This window comes from Canis lupus, chromosome 8 (assembly GCF_003254725.2).
Source record: "Canis lupus dingo isolate Sandy chromosome 8, ASM325472v2, whole genome shotgun sequence".
In the NCBI taxonomy this organism is placed as follows: Eukaryota; Metazoa; Chordata; class Mammalia; order Carnivora; family Canidae; genus Canis; species Canis lupus.
This window is the reverse complement of record NC_064250.1, coordinates 72,522,278-72,536,699: the sequence shown is the minus strand read 5'-3', so window position 1 is coordinate 72,536,699 and position 14,422 is coordinate 72,522,278. Positions and strand designations below refer to the sequence as shown.

The 14,422-nt window shown below is 54.0% G+C and overlaps 1 protein-coding gene across 1 annotated transcript in view; it reads left to right on the top strand.

Moving 5' to 3' along the window:
• GPR132 (G protein-coupled receptor 132) overlaps positions 1-11,652 on the top strand; it is a 149,654-nt gene extending 138,002 nt beyond the window's left edge. The window contains exon 4 of the transcript XR_007412601.1: positions 10,561-11,652. The gene's annotated coding sequence lies outside the window, so the exon portion shown is untranslated. The remainder of the gene's footprint in view (positions 1-10,560) is intronic.
• Positions 11,653-14,422: the final 2,770 nt, after the last annotated feature.

Below are 14,422 nucleotides of genomic sequence, written 5' to 3'. Positions count from 1 at the left end.
CCCTTCTGTGTCTCTCATGAATAAATAAATAAATAAATAAATAAATAAATAAATTAATTAATTAATTAATTAATTAAATAAATAAATCTTAAAAAAATAAAAAATAAAGAATCTGCTGGGACCCCTCCCAGACATGACCCTGCACAGGTGACCCACAGGTGAAGGCAGCGTCCATGTCCCACTGTCCCCCCACACCCCTGTCCCCACTGCCCCTCCCCCCCGTGCTCCTGGCTATAGGACAGAGTAGGACAGTGAGGGGCTAGGAGAAGGTCCGGTCAGGAGGCCCCGTTGCTCTCGTGCGCCGTCATGGTGGAGCGCAGAGCCCCTCTGCTGAGAGCCCGGGCTCATCACACCCCGACACTTGAGCACAGCCCTGCAGCTCCCCTGGCAGACAAGGCCGCGGGGTCCTCTCAGGGCGGCCGTCCCGGACCAAGGAGGGCTGCTCACCTGCGGCAGCTCAGGCCTCCGTGGCAGGTGCAGGGCGCTGTGGGATAGCCCATGTCCCCTCTACAGTCCTATAGTCCAGAAGGCCCCATCTCATCCCTTACTGAACGGTGGCAGAGAAGGCTTCCGCTGTAGCTCTCATCAAAGGCTTCTTAAGATATTGAAATGTCACTTTTTATTAAGCAAAATGCCTTTCTATCGTGATTCACATGACGGAATTTTTGGTTCCATGTCTCAGATTTACATTTTACTTCTATACGCTTTAGATACTTATGTTTATTTTGACACTCTACATTGATTTGTGTATTTTGACGCATGCACAGGGGTTCTTTGTACAGTTTTTCTTTTTAAAGATTTTATTTATTCATCCATGAGAGACACACACAGAGAGAGAGAGAGAGAGAGGCAGAGACACAGGCAGGAGGAGAAGCAGGCTCCACGCAGGGAGCCCGATGTGGGACTCGATCCTGGAACCCCAGGATCACGCTGAGCTGAAGGCAGACGCTAAACCGCTGAGCCACCAGGGAACCCCTCTTTGTACAGTTTTAAACTTCTAATGGAAGCCGACATGTTTTTAAAATGCATCACACTGGCAGATGTGGATGTCGTTAGGCATGACGTCCCTGTGAGCCCACCCCACTCCCGGGGCCTGGGGCCCGCACCTCCTCGGGCCCTGTCCTTGCAGCACCTGCCAGCTCTGCGTGCTTCCTGCCCCAAATCAGGCATCCCGCTCTACAGTTTCAACACACATCACAAAGCCCGTGGGTGTTGGCTGCATCCCGAACACGTAGGCCACGCACACTGTTTTCCTGGTTCTATGGCTCCAACAGGGGAGTACTGAACAAAATGTAGCAAGGTTTTGTGGCCTCACACTGGACCCAAATCAAATGAGGCAGAAATCCAAGTGCTTCCAAGTGAAGATAAGTGATTGCAGCCTCCCAGACGCAGGCAGAACCGAAAGGCCCAACTCCCAAGTATCAGAACAAGATGTACGCGTGCCTGCTGCTCTCCTTTGCAGTAGATAAACCGGAGTTTTCGGACTATTCTGGAATTGTGCTAGTGCTGAGCGGAGTCCAAGATTCCCACGGAGAAACCACGTACCAGGGGAGTCAGACAATCCTGATGAAGGGTTTTGCTCTCAGGTCCAAGTGTATAAGGAGGAAAAAAAAAAGAAAAATACTCTATCTTGACATGTTTTCTTTCTTAATGTGTTTCTTACCTAAAATGAATGCAACCTACTTCTCTCATTATTCTGTTATACAGTTAAAACACAATATGTATATAATTTTAATAATTTCTTACATGAAGTCATCTAGTAGGTTGATTTTACCATCTCCCTGTCAAATGTATGGCACTCATTATACTTTATTACACCATTTAATTTTTATTTTTTGATTTTATTTTATTTTATTTTATTTTATTTTATTTTATTTTATTTTATTTTATTTTATTTTATTTTATTTATTCATGAGAGACACAGAGAGAGGCAGAGACACAGGCAGAGGGAGAAGCAGGCTCCATGCAGGAAGCCTGATGCAGGACTCGATCCCGGGACCCCAGGATCATGCCCTGAGCCGAAGGCAACACGCTCAACTGCTGAGTCACCCAGGAGTCCCTAGACCATTTAATTTTTAATCACAATCATGAAACTCCATGCACCCGAAAGTAAAGTCTCAGCACAAAGCACAAACTTCGGCTTCGAGCTGTGATGAATAGCAAATACCAGACAAACCTGCCTACAACAAGTCTAAAAGCTTCATTTAAAAGCACATAGTAGGGCAGCCTGGGTGGCTCAGCGGTTTAGTGCCGCCTTCAGCCCAAGGCGTGATCCTGGAGACCCGGGATCGAGTCCCACGTCGGGCTCCCTGCATGGAGCCTGCTTCTCCCTCTGCCTGTGTCTCTGCCCCTCTCTGTGTCTCTCATGAGTAAATAAATAAAATCTTTAAAAATGCAAAAAAATCAAGTAACTGCAACCAAGAGCTTGATGGCTAAGTCCCATGGCCAGTTAGCCGTGGACTCCCCCTGGAGGAGAGGCTGTCAGCCCCACGCCAAAGGAGTCACCCCAGCCCGCCCCTGCTCCTGGGAGGCTAGCCCCCAGCTCCGTGGCACAGCCGTGCAGGTAGAGGGGTTCCCGTGGCCCACCGGGGCTGCTCACCCCCCCACCCCACCTCCCTCACCGCACACGCTGGCCTTCACCTCAGGGTCTGCTGCGGGGACACCGTACGGACAGGGGCGTCCCGGCATCAGGGAGCCCTCGCTCCGGGCAGGGTGGGGTGAGAGGCGGCCACTGCAGGGCTGTGGGCAAGGGGCCTGGACAGGCCTGGCTTGTGGGAGGGAGGCAGCCTCCGGAAGAGGGGGTCTCTGGGTGGGGAAGGAGGAGCCCGGCCTTCTGCAGAAGACCCATAGCCCCCCTTCGTGGCCTCCGAGCCCCCCAGCTCGCCAGAGAACATTCCCGAGGTGAGGGGCTCTTCCCCCGGATCCTGGGGCCCAGGGTGAGCAGAGGCCGGGGCGGCCCCTGCCTGGCCTGGGCTCTGGCCCCGTCCCTGCCCGGCAGACACAACCTAACTCCCCGTGGCCTTCGGGGCCACACCGCAGACCCGGGCCTGCGGGAGCCTCTCCCCTCCAGCCCCGTCCCCAGTCTGTGAGTGCCGGGGCCACCCCTCCGCACTCGGGCCTCTGCTGCTGGCGGCGGCCACCCCCACCCTTGTCCTGGCAGAAGGCCCCTCCCGCGGGCACTCGCCCACCCGCCTCGCTCTGCCCCGGACGTGCCCTGCTGTCGCACGTGTGTCACACTGCATCCACCCCCCAGTTAAACCCCGCGAGGGCCCGGCTGGCTGGGTGAGGAGGCCCGAGGCCGGGGCTGCGGGTCCCGCCGCTGGGTCACCGCCTTCACCTTCCCACCCAGACTCCGGGCGCCACAAGGTCCCCTCTGCACCCACTGCGCTCTGAGCCGGTGTCCTGACCTGATGTCCTGACCTGCGGCATCAGAGACCTCTCCGCCGGACCAACCCACGGCCAGAAATACAGGCGTGGGGAAGGGGCCTGAGCTCACAGAGCTACCCTGGAGGCCGCCCCCCCCCCCAACACAGAGGGACAGAGGAGCCACCGTCCAGCCTGGTGCGCAGACACAGGTCCTGCTGTCCCAGAGGCACTCGTGCTCCACCCAGCAGCTAGTGGTTTGCAGCGAGGAGTCCCGTGGCTTCTCTGGGACTCAGTTTCCTTACCCTGCCATCAGGAAGACTGGACGTGGTGCCCCTGCGCCAGCGGCCGGGCCGAAGGAAGAGGGGGCGGGAGGGGCCGGAAAGAGCCCCCGCCTGGCAGGGTTGGCAACCACAGGAGCCAAGAGGAGCCCCGGCCACCTAAGTTGGGGGTTGGGGGAGGGGCGAGCTGTGAACTGGCCCCAGAAGGGGGACAGATGAGATTTTTGTGTTTCTTTTTTAAAGATTTTATTTATTTATTCATGAGAGACACAGAGAGAGACAGAGACACAGGAGAGGGAGAAGCAGGCTCCATGCAGGTAGCCCGACGTGGGACTCTATCCCGGGACCCCAGGAATCAGGATCCGAGTGGAAGGTAGATGTTCAACCACTGAGCCACCCAGGCGTCCCAGCTGAGGTTTTTAGATATGTGCTTTCTTTTCCTATAAGAGAGGGGCCAAGAACCATATTTGAGATGCAGCCCCTCTACCTCGGGGGGGCCCCAGGGACAACTGTCACCTTTTTCTGACTTTCCAAAGCCACAGGGAAACCCTGGTCCCAAAGCCAACATGCTCATCCTTTTCAGCTGGGAGCTTTTCCCTGGAGTGGGGGGAGAACTGGGGTGTGGACAGGCATGAAGGCGCCGGGTCACCAGGGGAGGGGGCACTGCAGCATCCCCACGGTGGCAGAGAGCCGAGGTGTCAGGGAACCTGCCTGAAAGCTCTGCGCCAAGGCCACGGCCCAGTCTGCTCCGGCAAGACTCCCGAGCCCTACCCGGCTGTGAGCCCCTGACTCTCCCAATGGGGACCCCGCCAGCTCTGCCCCGATGCACCAAGGACAGAGGTTCCAGGAACGTACCCGCTATGCTGCGTCGTGGGCACCCCTGGCCCAGCCTGGGTAGCTCAGAAGAGCCAAAGACCACAGACTACAGAGAGCAAGTGGGGGCCAGCAGGAGGTTCCAGACAGCCCACCGTGGGGGGCCAAGGAAGTCAGGGAGGTGTGGGGGCAGGCTGGGACGAGGTGGCGATGGCCAGGAAGGTGGGAGGGGCAGGATGTCACTGGCTTCACTGGTTTCTCAGGATGGGGAGCCTGACAGGTGCGGATGGTGGGCAGGATGATGGACTCCGTGGGAGCGTGGCAGGGAGGCACAGGAGAGCCCGAGAGGGCCGGCTCAGGAGGGGGGGACACTTCCAAGACTGAGCACCACTGTATGCCTGCTTCTGGGAAGCCCTGGCCTTGCCTTATGCCCGGGGGTGGCACATACCACCTGCACTAAGGGGGGTGGGGGCTGGGGTAGGTGACAGTGCACCCAACAGCTGCACCGGCCTGGCTCCTCACGGCCCTGCGCAGGGGGCTCTAGGCTTCCCCTTCTCAGCCTTCAGGCCTATGACTGGGGGCTCACACTCACACCCCAGGCTGACGGGAGGGATCGGCGAAAGGGCCGGGTGTCCCACACAGTACTCTTGGATCCAGGCGAGCAGGGACCAGTCTCACCTCCCCCCAACCACCCTGGGTGGGCAGGGAGCAGACGGCTTGTCCTGCGGGGACCACAGCAGGTGGTGAGCAAAGGAGGCTGGAAAAATGCAGGAGGAGCAGTACTGACCCTATTCCATCCCACAGGGAAAGGTGGGCCTCCCCCTCCCCCCAGCCCGCTGGTAACAGATGGTACAAGAAAAAGAAGATAGCCATCCCACTTATGAATATAGATGGAAGTAGGGTAATTAGCATAAATATTGCAAATTACAAAGCCACCTCGATGGGAGGATGAGATGCTTGACTACCTGGACAACCTGAGACACTCTAGTAAAAACTACTGGGATTAATAGAATAATCTGGTGAATTGGCAAGAAGAGAAGCATATGGAATGATCAGTCTTTTATTTATTTTCTTAAAAGATTTTATTTATTTATTCATGACACAGAGAGAGAGAGAGAGGCAGAGACACAGGCAGAGGGAGAAGCAGGCTCCATGCAGGGAGCCCCACGTGGGACTCGATCCAGGACCCCGGGATCACGCCCTGAGTTGAAGGCAGACACTCAACCACTGAGCTACCCAGGTGCCCCTTTTTTTCTATTCCAGTAATGAGATTTTAAACTAGAAAATCTGGGGTCCCCGGGTGGCTCAGCGGTTTAGCGCCTGCCTTTGGCCCAGGGTACGATCCTGGAGCCCCGGGATCGAGTCCCACATCGGGCTCCCGGCGTGGAGCCTGCTTCTCCCTCCTCCTGTGTCTCTGCCTCTCTCTCTCTCTCTCTATCTCTATCTCTATCTCTATCTCTCATGAATAAATAAATAAAATCTTAAAAATAAAGATGCATGCAAGTAAATGCCCACAATAGCTGAGAAAAGAGCAAAAGGGGATAAAGTATAAAAGATGCAAAAGGGCAAAGGACAGTCTGCCTTCCCAGATACTAGGCCAACCTCTAACGCTACTGTAACCCAGTAAATGTGGAACCGTTTTAGGAATAGACAGACAAATCCCCTACCAGAGTGGAAATTCTAGAAATCGTCACCAATCTACAGGTGAATTTCAGCCAGGACAGCAGAGGAAGGTGGCTTCAGGGGGAAATGCCCAACTGCTCCATAAGTGGTGTTGGCACGAGACAACCATCCGTAGGAAAATCTCCTGTAGCGTGTCAGTGCCAAAACCAGATTGACTAAATCATTAAATATAGAAATTGAAAAATTGGAGGGGAAAGAAAACAGATCAGCATATATGTGACTCAGGTTGAAAAAAACATATTAATCCAAGCAAGGTCCCCTAAAACTATAAAAGAAAGGTAGACATTATTTGCTCCATGGAAATACTGCATTTTGTACAGAACAGGAAACAGTAAACAAGTTCAATATAAAAATGGTAAATGAAAAAAAAAAGTGGTAAACGGCGGGGGGGGGGGGGCACCCGGCTGGCTCAGTCAGTGGAGATGGGACTCTTGATCTCAGGGCTGTGAGTTCAAGCCCCACATTAGAATTAGAGATTACTTTTTAAAATATGGTAACTTTGGAAAAAAACATATATTTGTAAAGCAGACAACAGACAAATGATGAATATCTATGATACTCAGATCAGAAAAGGCTTTGAGAAAGTGAAAAGAAACAAATTTTTTTTAAAGTTTTATTTGTTTAAGTCATCACTTAACTGATGTGGGATTCGAACTCACAACCCTGAGATCGAGAGATGCATACTCTTCCGACTAAGCCAGCCATGTGCCCCCAAGAAATGATTTTTAAGAACTTTTTTAAGAAAGGGACACCTGGGTGGCTCGGCAGTTGAGCGTCTGCCTCTGGCTCAGGTCGCTATTGCGGTGTCCCGGGATCGAGTCCACATCAGGCTCCCTGCATGGAGCCTGCTTCTTCCTCTGCCTGTGTCTCTGCCTCTCTCTGTGAATAAATAAATAAAATGTAAAAGAAAGAAAGAAAGATGGACAAAGGGTATAAATAAGCAATTCAGGTTAGACAAAGACAAGTGGTCACTACACACATGCATTCTCTCCCTGTTGGGGAGATGCCCAGTACAGCACCAGTGACACAGGCCTCCACCCTCAGGCCGCCAGACACTGGACGGGGGCTAGTGCCTCGTGGTTCTGGGGGTGCAGGGGTCAGGGACCCTCACGCCGGTGGAGGCGCCTCGCAAAGCAGCCTGTCAACCACAAATAACATCAAAAAGACAAATAGATATCACTCCCCCGATTGAGAATTTCTGCCATAAAAATAAAACCTCCATTGCACAAAGCATGTTGACCGACGCCTAGTGTAGCGGCCTTCACGGTGGCACAAGGGGGAAAACTCTGGTCAGTAGAGCGAACGCCAACATAGGCAGACATGTCCTCTGGCCATTCGTGCACTCAGCAGTTACGTGCGGAACTCTGGGCGGGACACTGTTTTAAGATCCAAGACTATGGCAGTAAACAAATCAAAGCTCCAGCCCTTATGGAAGTTTTATTCTAGTAAAAAAAGAGAGAGAGAGAGAGAGAGAGAGAGAGAGAGAGAGAAAATATATATTTAAATGTTAGTAGCAAGTGCTAAGATCAAAAAAATAATTCAAGAGACAAAAAGAAATTAAGAAAGCAATTCCATCCTCAACAGCATGTCAACAAATTAAATATTTATTTTTAAATATTGACTGGCTGGCTCAGGCCGTTCCGTGTCTGACTCTTCCTTACCGCACAGGTCACGATCCCAGGGTGTGAGATGGAGCCCCACTTGGGGCTCTGAGCTCAGCAGGGCGTCTGCTCAGGATTCTCTCTCCCTCTCCCTCTGCCCCGCTCCCCTCCACTACCACCAGCACCACCCCCCTCCCGCGTGCATGCACCCATCCTCTCTCTCTCAAAATAAAAAAAATAAATAAATAAAAAAAATAAATAAAATAAAATATTTTTTTCTCTCAAAAATAAAAAGAGAGAGAGAGAAGAAAGAAAGAAAGAAGAAAGAAAGAAAGAAAGAAAGAAAGAAAGAAAGAAAGAAAGAAAGAAAGAAAGAAAAGAATTAAATATTTAGGAATAAATCCATCAAGTTGATAGAAAGAAAAAAAAAAGGATTAACTATTTAAGAATAAACCTACCCAAGTAGGCGAAAGCCTTGAATGCTGAGAACTATAAAGCACGGCTGAAAGGAATTTCAGAGGACCTGCATAAACAGACACCTGTGCCCACTGATCTGAAGACTCAACATTAAAACAAACAAACAAAAACAACAAAAAAAAAAAACAAAAAAAAAAGAAGACTCAACATTGTCCAGGGTCAGGACTACCCAAAGCAATCAACACTGTCTCCATGAAACTTCCAGAAGCCTCTCCCACAGAAATAGGAAGGCCCATCCTCAAATTCACGTGGAATTGCAAGGGGCCCGAAGTAGCCCCCGCGGTCTTGAAAAACAATAAAGTGGGAGGACTCACACTTCCTGACTTCGAAACTTACTGCAAAGCTACAGTGATTAGAACAGCATAGCGCTGGCACGAGGATGGGTGTAGAGACCAACGGGATAGGACAGAGAGCCCAGAAACAAACCTTCACACGTAGGCCTCTCGGTTTTTGACGAAGGTGCCAAGACCACTCAGTGGGGAAAGGACAGTCTCTTCAGCAAATGGTGCTGGGAAAACCGGCCACTGACAGGCAAAAGAATGACGTTGGACCCTTACCTCATGTCATAATCAAAAATTAACTCAGGGGGCCCCTGGCTGGCTCAGCATGCGACTCTGGATCTTGGGGTCATGAGTTCAAGCCCCGCGTTGGGCATAGAGCTTATTTTTTAAATAAATAATTAATTAATTGGCTCAAAATAAATCGAAGACCTAAACGTAAGAACTAAAGCTATAAAGTTCAGAATAAAATATGGGGTAAAGGGATGCCTGGATGGCTCAGCGGTTAAGCATCTGCCTTTGGCTCAGGTCGTGATCCTGCGGTCCCGGGATCGAGTCCTGCGTCGGGCTCCCTGCGCGGAGCCTGCTTCTCCCTCTGCCTGTGTCCCTGCCTCTCTCTCTGTGCCTCTCATGAATAAATAAATAAAATCTTTTTAAAAGAATTAGAAAACCTTCTAAATCAAAGGACAAGGCAATCCACATAATGGGGCAAAGTATTTGCAAATCCTACATCAGATAAGAGATTAATATTCAGGGATCCCTGGGTGGCGCAGCGGTTTGGCGCCTGCCTTTGGCCCAGGGCACGATCCTGGAGACCCGGGATCGAATCCCACGTCGGGCTCCCGGTGCATGGAGCCTGCTTTTCCCTCTGCCTGTGTCTCTGCCTCTCTCTCTTTCTCTCTCTGTGACTATCATAGATAAATAAAAATTAAAAAAAAAAGATTAATATTCAGAGTATATAAAGAACTCGTACAACTCGACAGCAGCAACAAAACAAAACTAAAAAGACAACTAAAAAATAAGCAAAAGAGGGGGACCCAGGTGGCTCAGTTGGTTGAACATCTGACTCTTGATCTCAGTTCGGGTCTTGATCTCAGGGTCATGAGTTCAAGCCCAATGTTGGGCTCCATGCTGAGTATGGAGCCTGCTTTTTTTTTTAAAAAAAAAAAAAAAAAAAAAGCAAAATATTTAAACAAACATTTCTCAAAGAAGACATACAGATGGCCAATGAGCACATGAAAAGATGCTCAACATCATTAGTCACTAGGGAAATGCCAGTGAAACCACAATGAGTCATCACTATGCACCCACAAGGATGACTATGATTTAGAAATGGAAAACCACAAATATTGGCGAAGATGTGGAGAAACAGTCAAGTTGATCCTAAAATTCTCGTGGAAATGCAAAAGACCCCCAAATAACCAATCTTTAAAACGAACAAAGGGAAGTCACACTTTCTGATTTCAAGATGTATGCAAAGCGACAGTAATTCAGACAGTGTGGCACCGGCGTGACGATGCGCAGACCGGACCCCCAGAGCAGAACCGAGAGTCCAGATGTGAACCCAGACACTTATCCTGAACTGATTTCCAGCGAGAGCGCCAAGAAGTGGGACGAGAGCGGTCTTCTGCGAGTGCCGCCGGGGCAACTGGGGTTCTGCACCAAAGGAGTGAACTTGAACCACTATCTCCCAATATGTACAAAATTACCCCAAAATGTATCTTAAGGGCCCCTGGGGCGGCTCAGTCGGTTAAGCCTCTGACTCTTGGTTTCGGCTCAGGTCACCATCTCAGGGTCATGAGATCAAGCCCTGCATCGGGCTCCGTGTTGGGCGTGGAGCCTGCTGGGGAGTCTCTCTCTCCTCTCGCTCTGCCCCTCCCCCACCGCTTGTGCTCTCTCTTCCTCTCTCTCTTAAAGGAAAAAAAAAATCACAGACCTAAACGTACGGACTAGAGCCATAAAACCCTAAGAAGAAAACACAGAATGGGACGCCTGGGTGACTCAGCGGTTGAGCATCTGCCTTTGGCTCAGGGCGTGACCTCCTGGGACCCCTAAGTGTATGAGGTCCCGGGACCGAGTCCCACGTCGGGCTCCCTGCATGGAGCCTGCTTCTCCCTCTGCCTGTGGCTCTGCCTCTCTCTGTGTGTCTCTCATGAATAAATAAATGAAACCTTTAAATAAATAAATAGATGAATAAATAAATAAATAAATAAATAAATAAATAAATAAATAAAAAATAAAAGCGCAAGGCGATGCCATTTCACCCCTACTGGCACGGCTGTCATCCAAGACACCCAGTAACAAGTGTCGGTGAGGATGTAGACCCAGGGGCCCTCGTATGTCACTGCTGGGAAAGCACACGGTGCAGGCGTTTTGGAGACACTTTACCACTCCCTCAACAATTTAGGCCTAGCAGCTCCCGTGCGACCCAGAGATTCAGCTTCCAGACACCTAGTCACGAGACTGAAAAACATACATCCGCACAAGCACGTGCATGTGTGTCCACGGCAGCAGCATTCACAATAACCCAAGGGACAACCAGCCCAAATGCCCGCCGCAGCTGAGCGCATGAACAACGTGCGGTACCCCCCGCCCCCGCGCGCGGCGAACATACTCACACATGACAAGGAACGAGGCACTGGCGCCGTGAAAGGAGCCAGTCGCCACAGGCCACCTGTTGTGTGACTCCGTTTACATGAAAGGTTAAGTCCTGGGACACAGAGAGCAGAGCTGGGGCGGCCCGTGCGGAGGGGGAGGGACTGCACATGGGGACCGGGCTTCTTTTTGGGGTGACGAAACGCTCCAAAATTAGATGATGGTGATGGATGATGTTGGCACAACTCTGTGAACACTAGCAGCCCCTAAACTGTACCCTCCGAAAGGGTGAATTTTATGGTATGTGGATTCTATCTCAATTTTTTACGTTCTTAAAAAGAATGAAAAGTGAGAATTAGAGGCTTTGCCTACAAGCAGTATCTTACGTGGGGTGCTTGGGGGGCTCGGTCAGCTGGCTCTTGGTTTCGGCTCAGGTCACCATCTCAGGGCCGAGAGATCGATCCCCGCATCGGGCTCTGTGCTCAGCGGGGCGTCAGCTGGAGATTCCCTCCCTCTCCCTCTGCCCCGCCCCTCTGCTCTCTCTCTCTCTCTCTCTCAAATAAATGAATAAAATCTTAAAAAAAAAAAAAACCACTATTGCTCCATCCAACACATGGATGGATCTCGTGGACATCTTCCTAAGTGAAAACAAGTGAGATGCAGAAGAGGGCATGTTGCCCGAGTCCCTTCGGATGAGGCTCCAAACCAGTCAGAGCCTGTGTGTGCGGTTAAGGTCGGGGCGCCCCCAGAATGGACACAAGGGTGCCCGCTGCGCCCATGCACTTGGAGTCCGCAGGGCCGTCTACTGTACGCCTAGCTTCGGGGCTCCGCACCGTGTGTCAGGCACACCTCAAGGCAAATGGGAAGTACAGGACCAGCATGATTCTGAACACTGTGCCATTCGTGTAAGTTTAAAACACACACGTGAAACCAGCTTGAACACTTGTTCAGACAAACATAATCACTTTATCCCAAGCGGGCGCGGCCAGGAGCGCCGCCCCCCACCCCCCATCACAGGTCGGGGTGAAGGGACGGCGGGGAGGTGGTGTGTAAGGGGAGCTCATCCTGGCCCTGCCGCCCCTGAGCCCTGGTGGCCCCTTCTCTCCCCTCCTCCGCGTCCCCAAACCTCTCCCGCCAGGGCCCAGGGAGGGGCAGCAAGCCCTGTGGTCACCGGCCCTGGGCAGCCGGTCAGCTTGCTGGGTCCCTGGGGAGGATGCAGGCAGTGATCTGCATCCCAGGAGGGATTCTGAGGGCACCTGAGGGCACCCCGAGACAGCATCCTAGGCACGTAGACTGGGTTCCCACAGAGGGGCCCCCTCCAGAGGCCCCAGATGGAGCAGCTTGGGGGACAGGCTGCAGTGACCGTAGGGGAGAATTGAGCAGAGGGACAGGCCTGCAGGGCAGAGGGCGGCTGGGTGTGGACCCTCCGCGGTCCTGGGGGTCCTGGAGCCCCTCCAGCTCCCACCCTCCTGGGACTGCTGCCCCCAAGCTGCCCAGAGACCCCCGGTGGGCTCCGGGACCCTCGGCTGCTTCCTCCACCGAGACCACCTCTCCAGGGCCCACTTCTCTCCCACCGACCCCCTGGCTCCCCCACCCTCACGGGCCCCCATAACCTCAATACCCAGGCCTGTGCTGGCCCCCCCTCAACTCCCAGGACCCACCCACGCCTCTCTCTTCCGGCCAGGTCAGAGCCCAGGTCACCACCCTGGTGCCCCCGCATCCCCCTCCGTCCCTGTCTGTAAGATCCCGGCCCTGGCCACCTGCCTCTCCGCCTCCCGTCCACACTGGCAGCCCAGCAAGGCCGTTACCGCCTACTTGGTGGAAGTGGTGAGGGGATTCCAGGCCTCACCTGCCCCGACCAGTGCGCCCCCCGCCCCCCCCCCCCCGCCCTGCCTGCAGAGCCACCTGCCTAAGCGTCGCCTAAAGCCCCCGTGCCTGCCCTTCTCCTGGGAGCCCCCGCGGCCGGGTCTCCCCAGTCCCCACCCAGCGGGGCGGGACCCCAACCTCCACCCGCACCAGCTGCACTGGGAGGGCGGAGGGCGCTGTCTGCAGCCGCGCTCGGTGCGGAGGGGGTTTGCGCGGACCCGCAGCGCATCCCTGGGACAGGCGGGTCCTGCGCGGGCCGCCAGATGGCGCGCTGGTCGCGGGGACGAGGTCCGAGGCCTCCCCGGAGGTCCCAGGATGCTGCGAGGAGGTCGGAAGCCCCCCAATCCCAGATGCAGAGAGCCCCCAATCCTGAGGGCCGCGGGAGGCTGGGAACGCCCCGGATGCAGCCCCGAGCTCCTGCAGGAAGGGGGGCTCTCCCCGCAGATACCTGGTTCCACGCTGCCGCAGAGCAAGGGTACAGGGCTGGCCCCCGGGACCTGAGGATGACTGAGGACCCCGTCCCCCAGCCGCCCCCTGGCTGACCCAGTCCCACAGCTTTCCAAGTGGACCAAACCTCTCCCCCGGGAGCCCTCACTGGGAACCGCAGAGCACTCGACCCTACCCGGCAGGGCCTGGTTGAGTGAGCTGCGTGGCCACCCTCCCAGGGGCAGCGCCCACGCAGCCTGAGCACAAGGACCAAGGGCCTCCTGCCTTGGCATCTCCCCTCAGCCCCGGCGCCTGCCCCCTGCACTACCGTCTTGCACTACTGCAGCCCCCTCCCTGGCCCCACTCCTTCGGCTTTGCACACGGCAGCGAGGGAGATGCGGCCAGAAGCCAAGTCTGAGCTTGTCACTCAGGGACCCAACCCTTCAGTGGCTCCCACTCACTCAAGGTCAAAGTCGAAATGTCTCCAATGGCCGCAGCCTCTCCCGTCCCCTGCCCCCCTCGCCTTCCTCCTCCAGCTCCAGACATACTGGCCAGCTTGCTGCACCCCCGCGCCCCAGCAGGCTCGGCCTGAATCTCCTCAGCCTCTGCTCAAGGCAGCCAGGCCATCGCTGCCACGACCTCACACCGTCAGCGTCTGGCACCCCAAAGACTTCCTTTCCTCTTTCCTTATTGGGCCACAGGAATCTGCCACCTGCTGTTATTAACCCCCCACCTCCCCCGGACCAGGCCCCAGAGCATACCTCACCCCGTTCCTGCCTCTGCTCCACGCCGGCCACGGCCCCCTGACCTCGCCCAGGAGAAAGGCTTCCTCCCTCCTGCACCCCCAGCACGCAGGACGGGACGCTGAGTCAGGGTTCCACGGACGCAGGCGGAGTTTCCAAACCTTCCAGAGTTCTCAGGCGACATCCCTCCCTCCGTCTGTTCATCTTCTCCTACGCGTCCACCCCCAGGCACCAATCCACGCACCTGCCCCTGGACACCCGTGCACACTTCCATCCGAACAACTCTCCACGCGTCC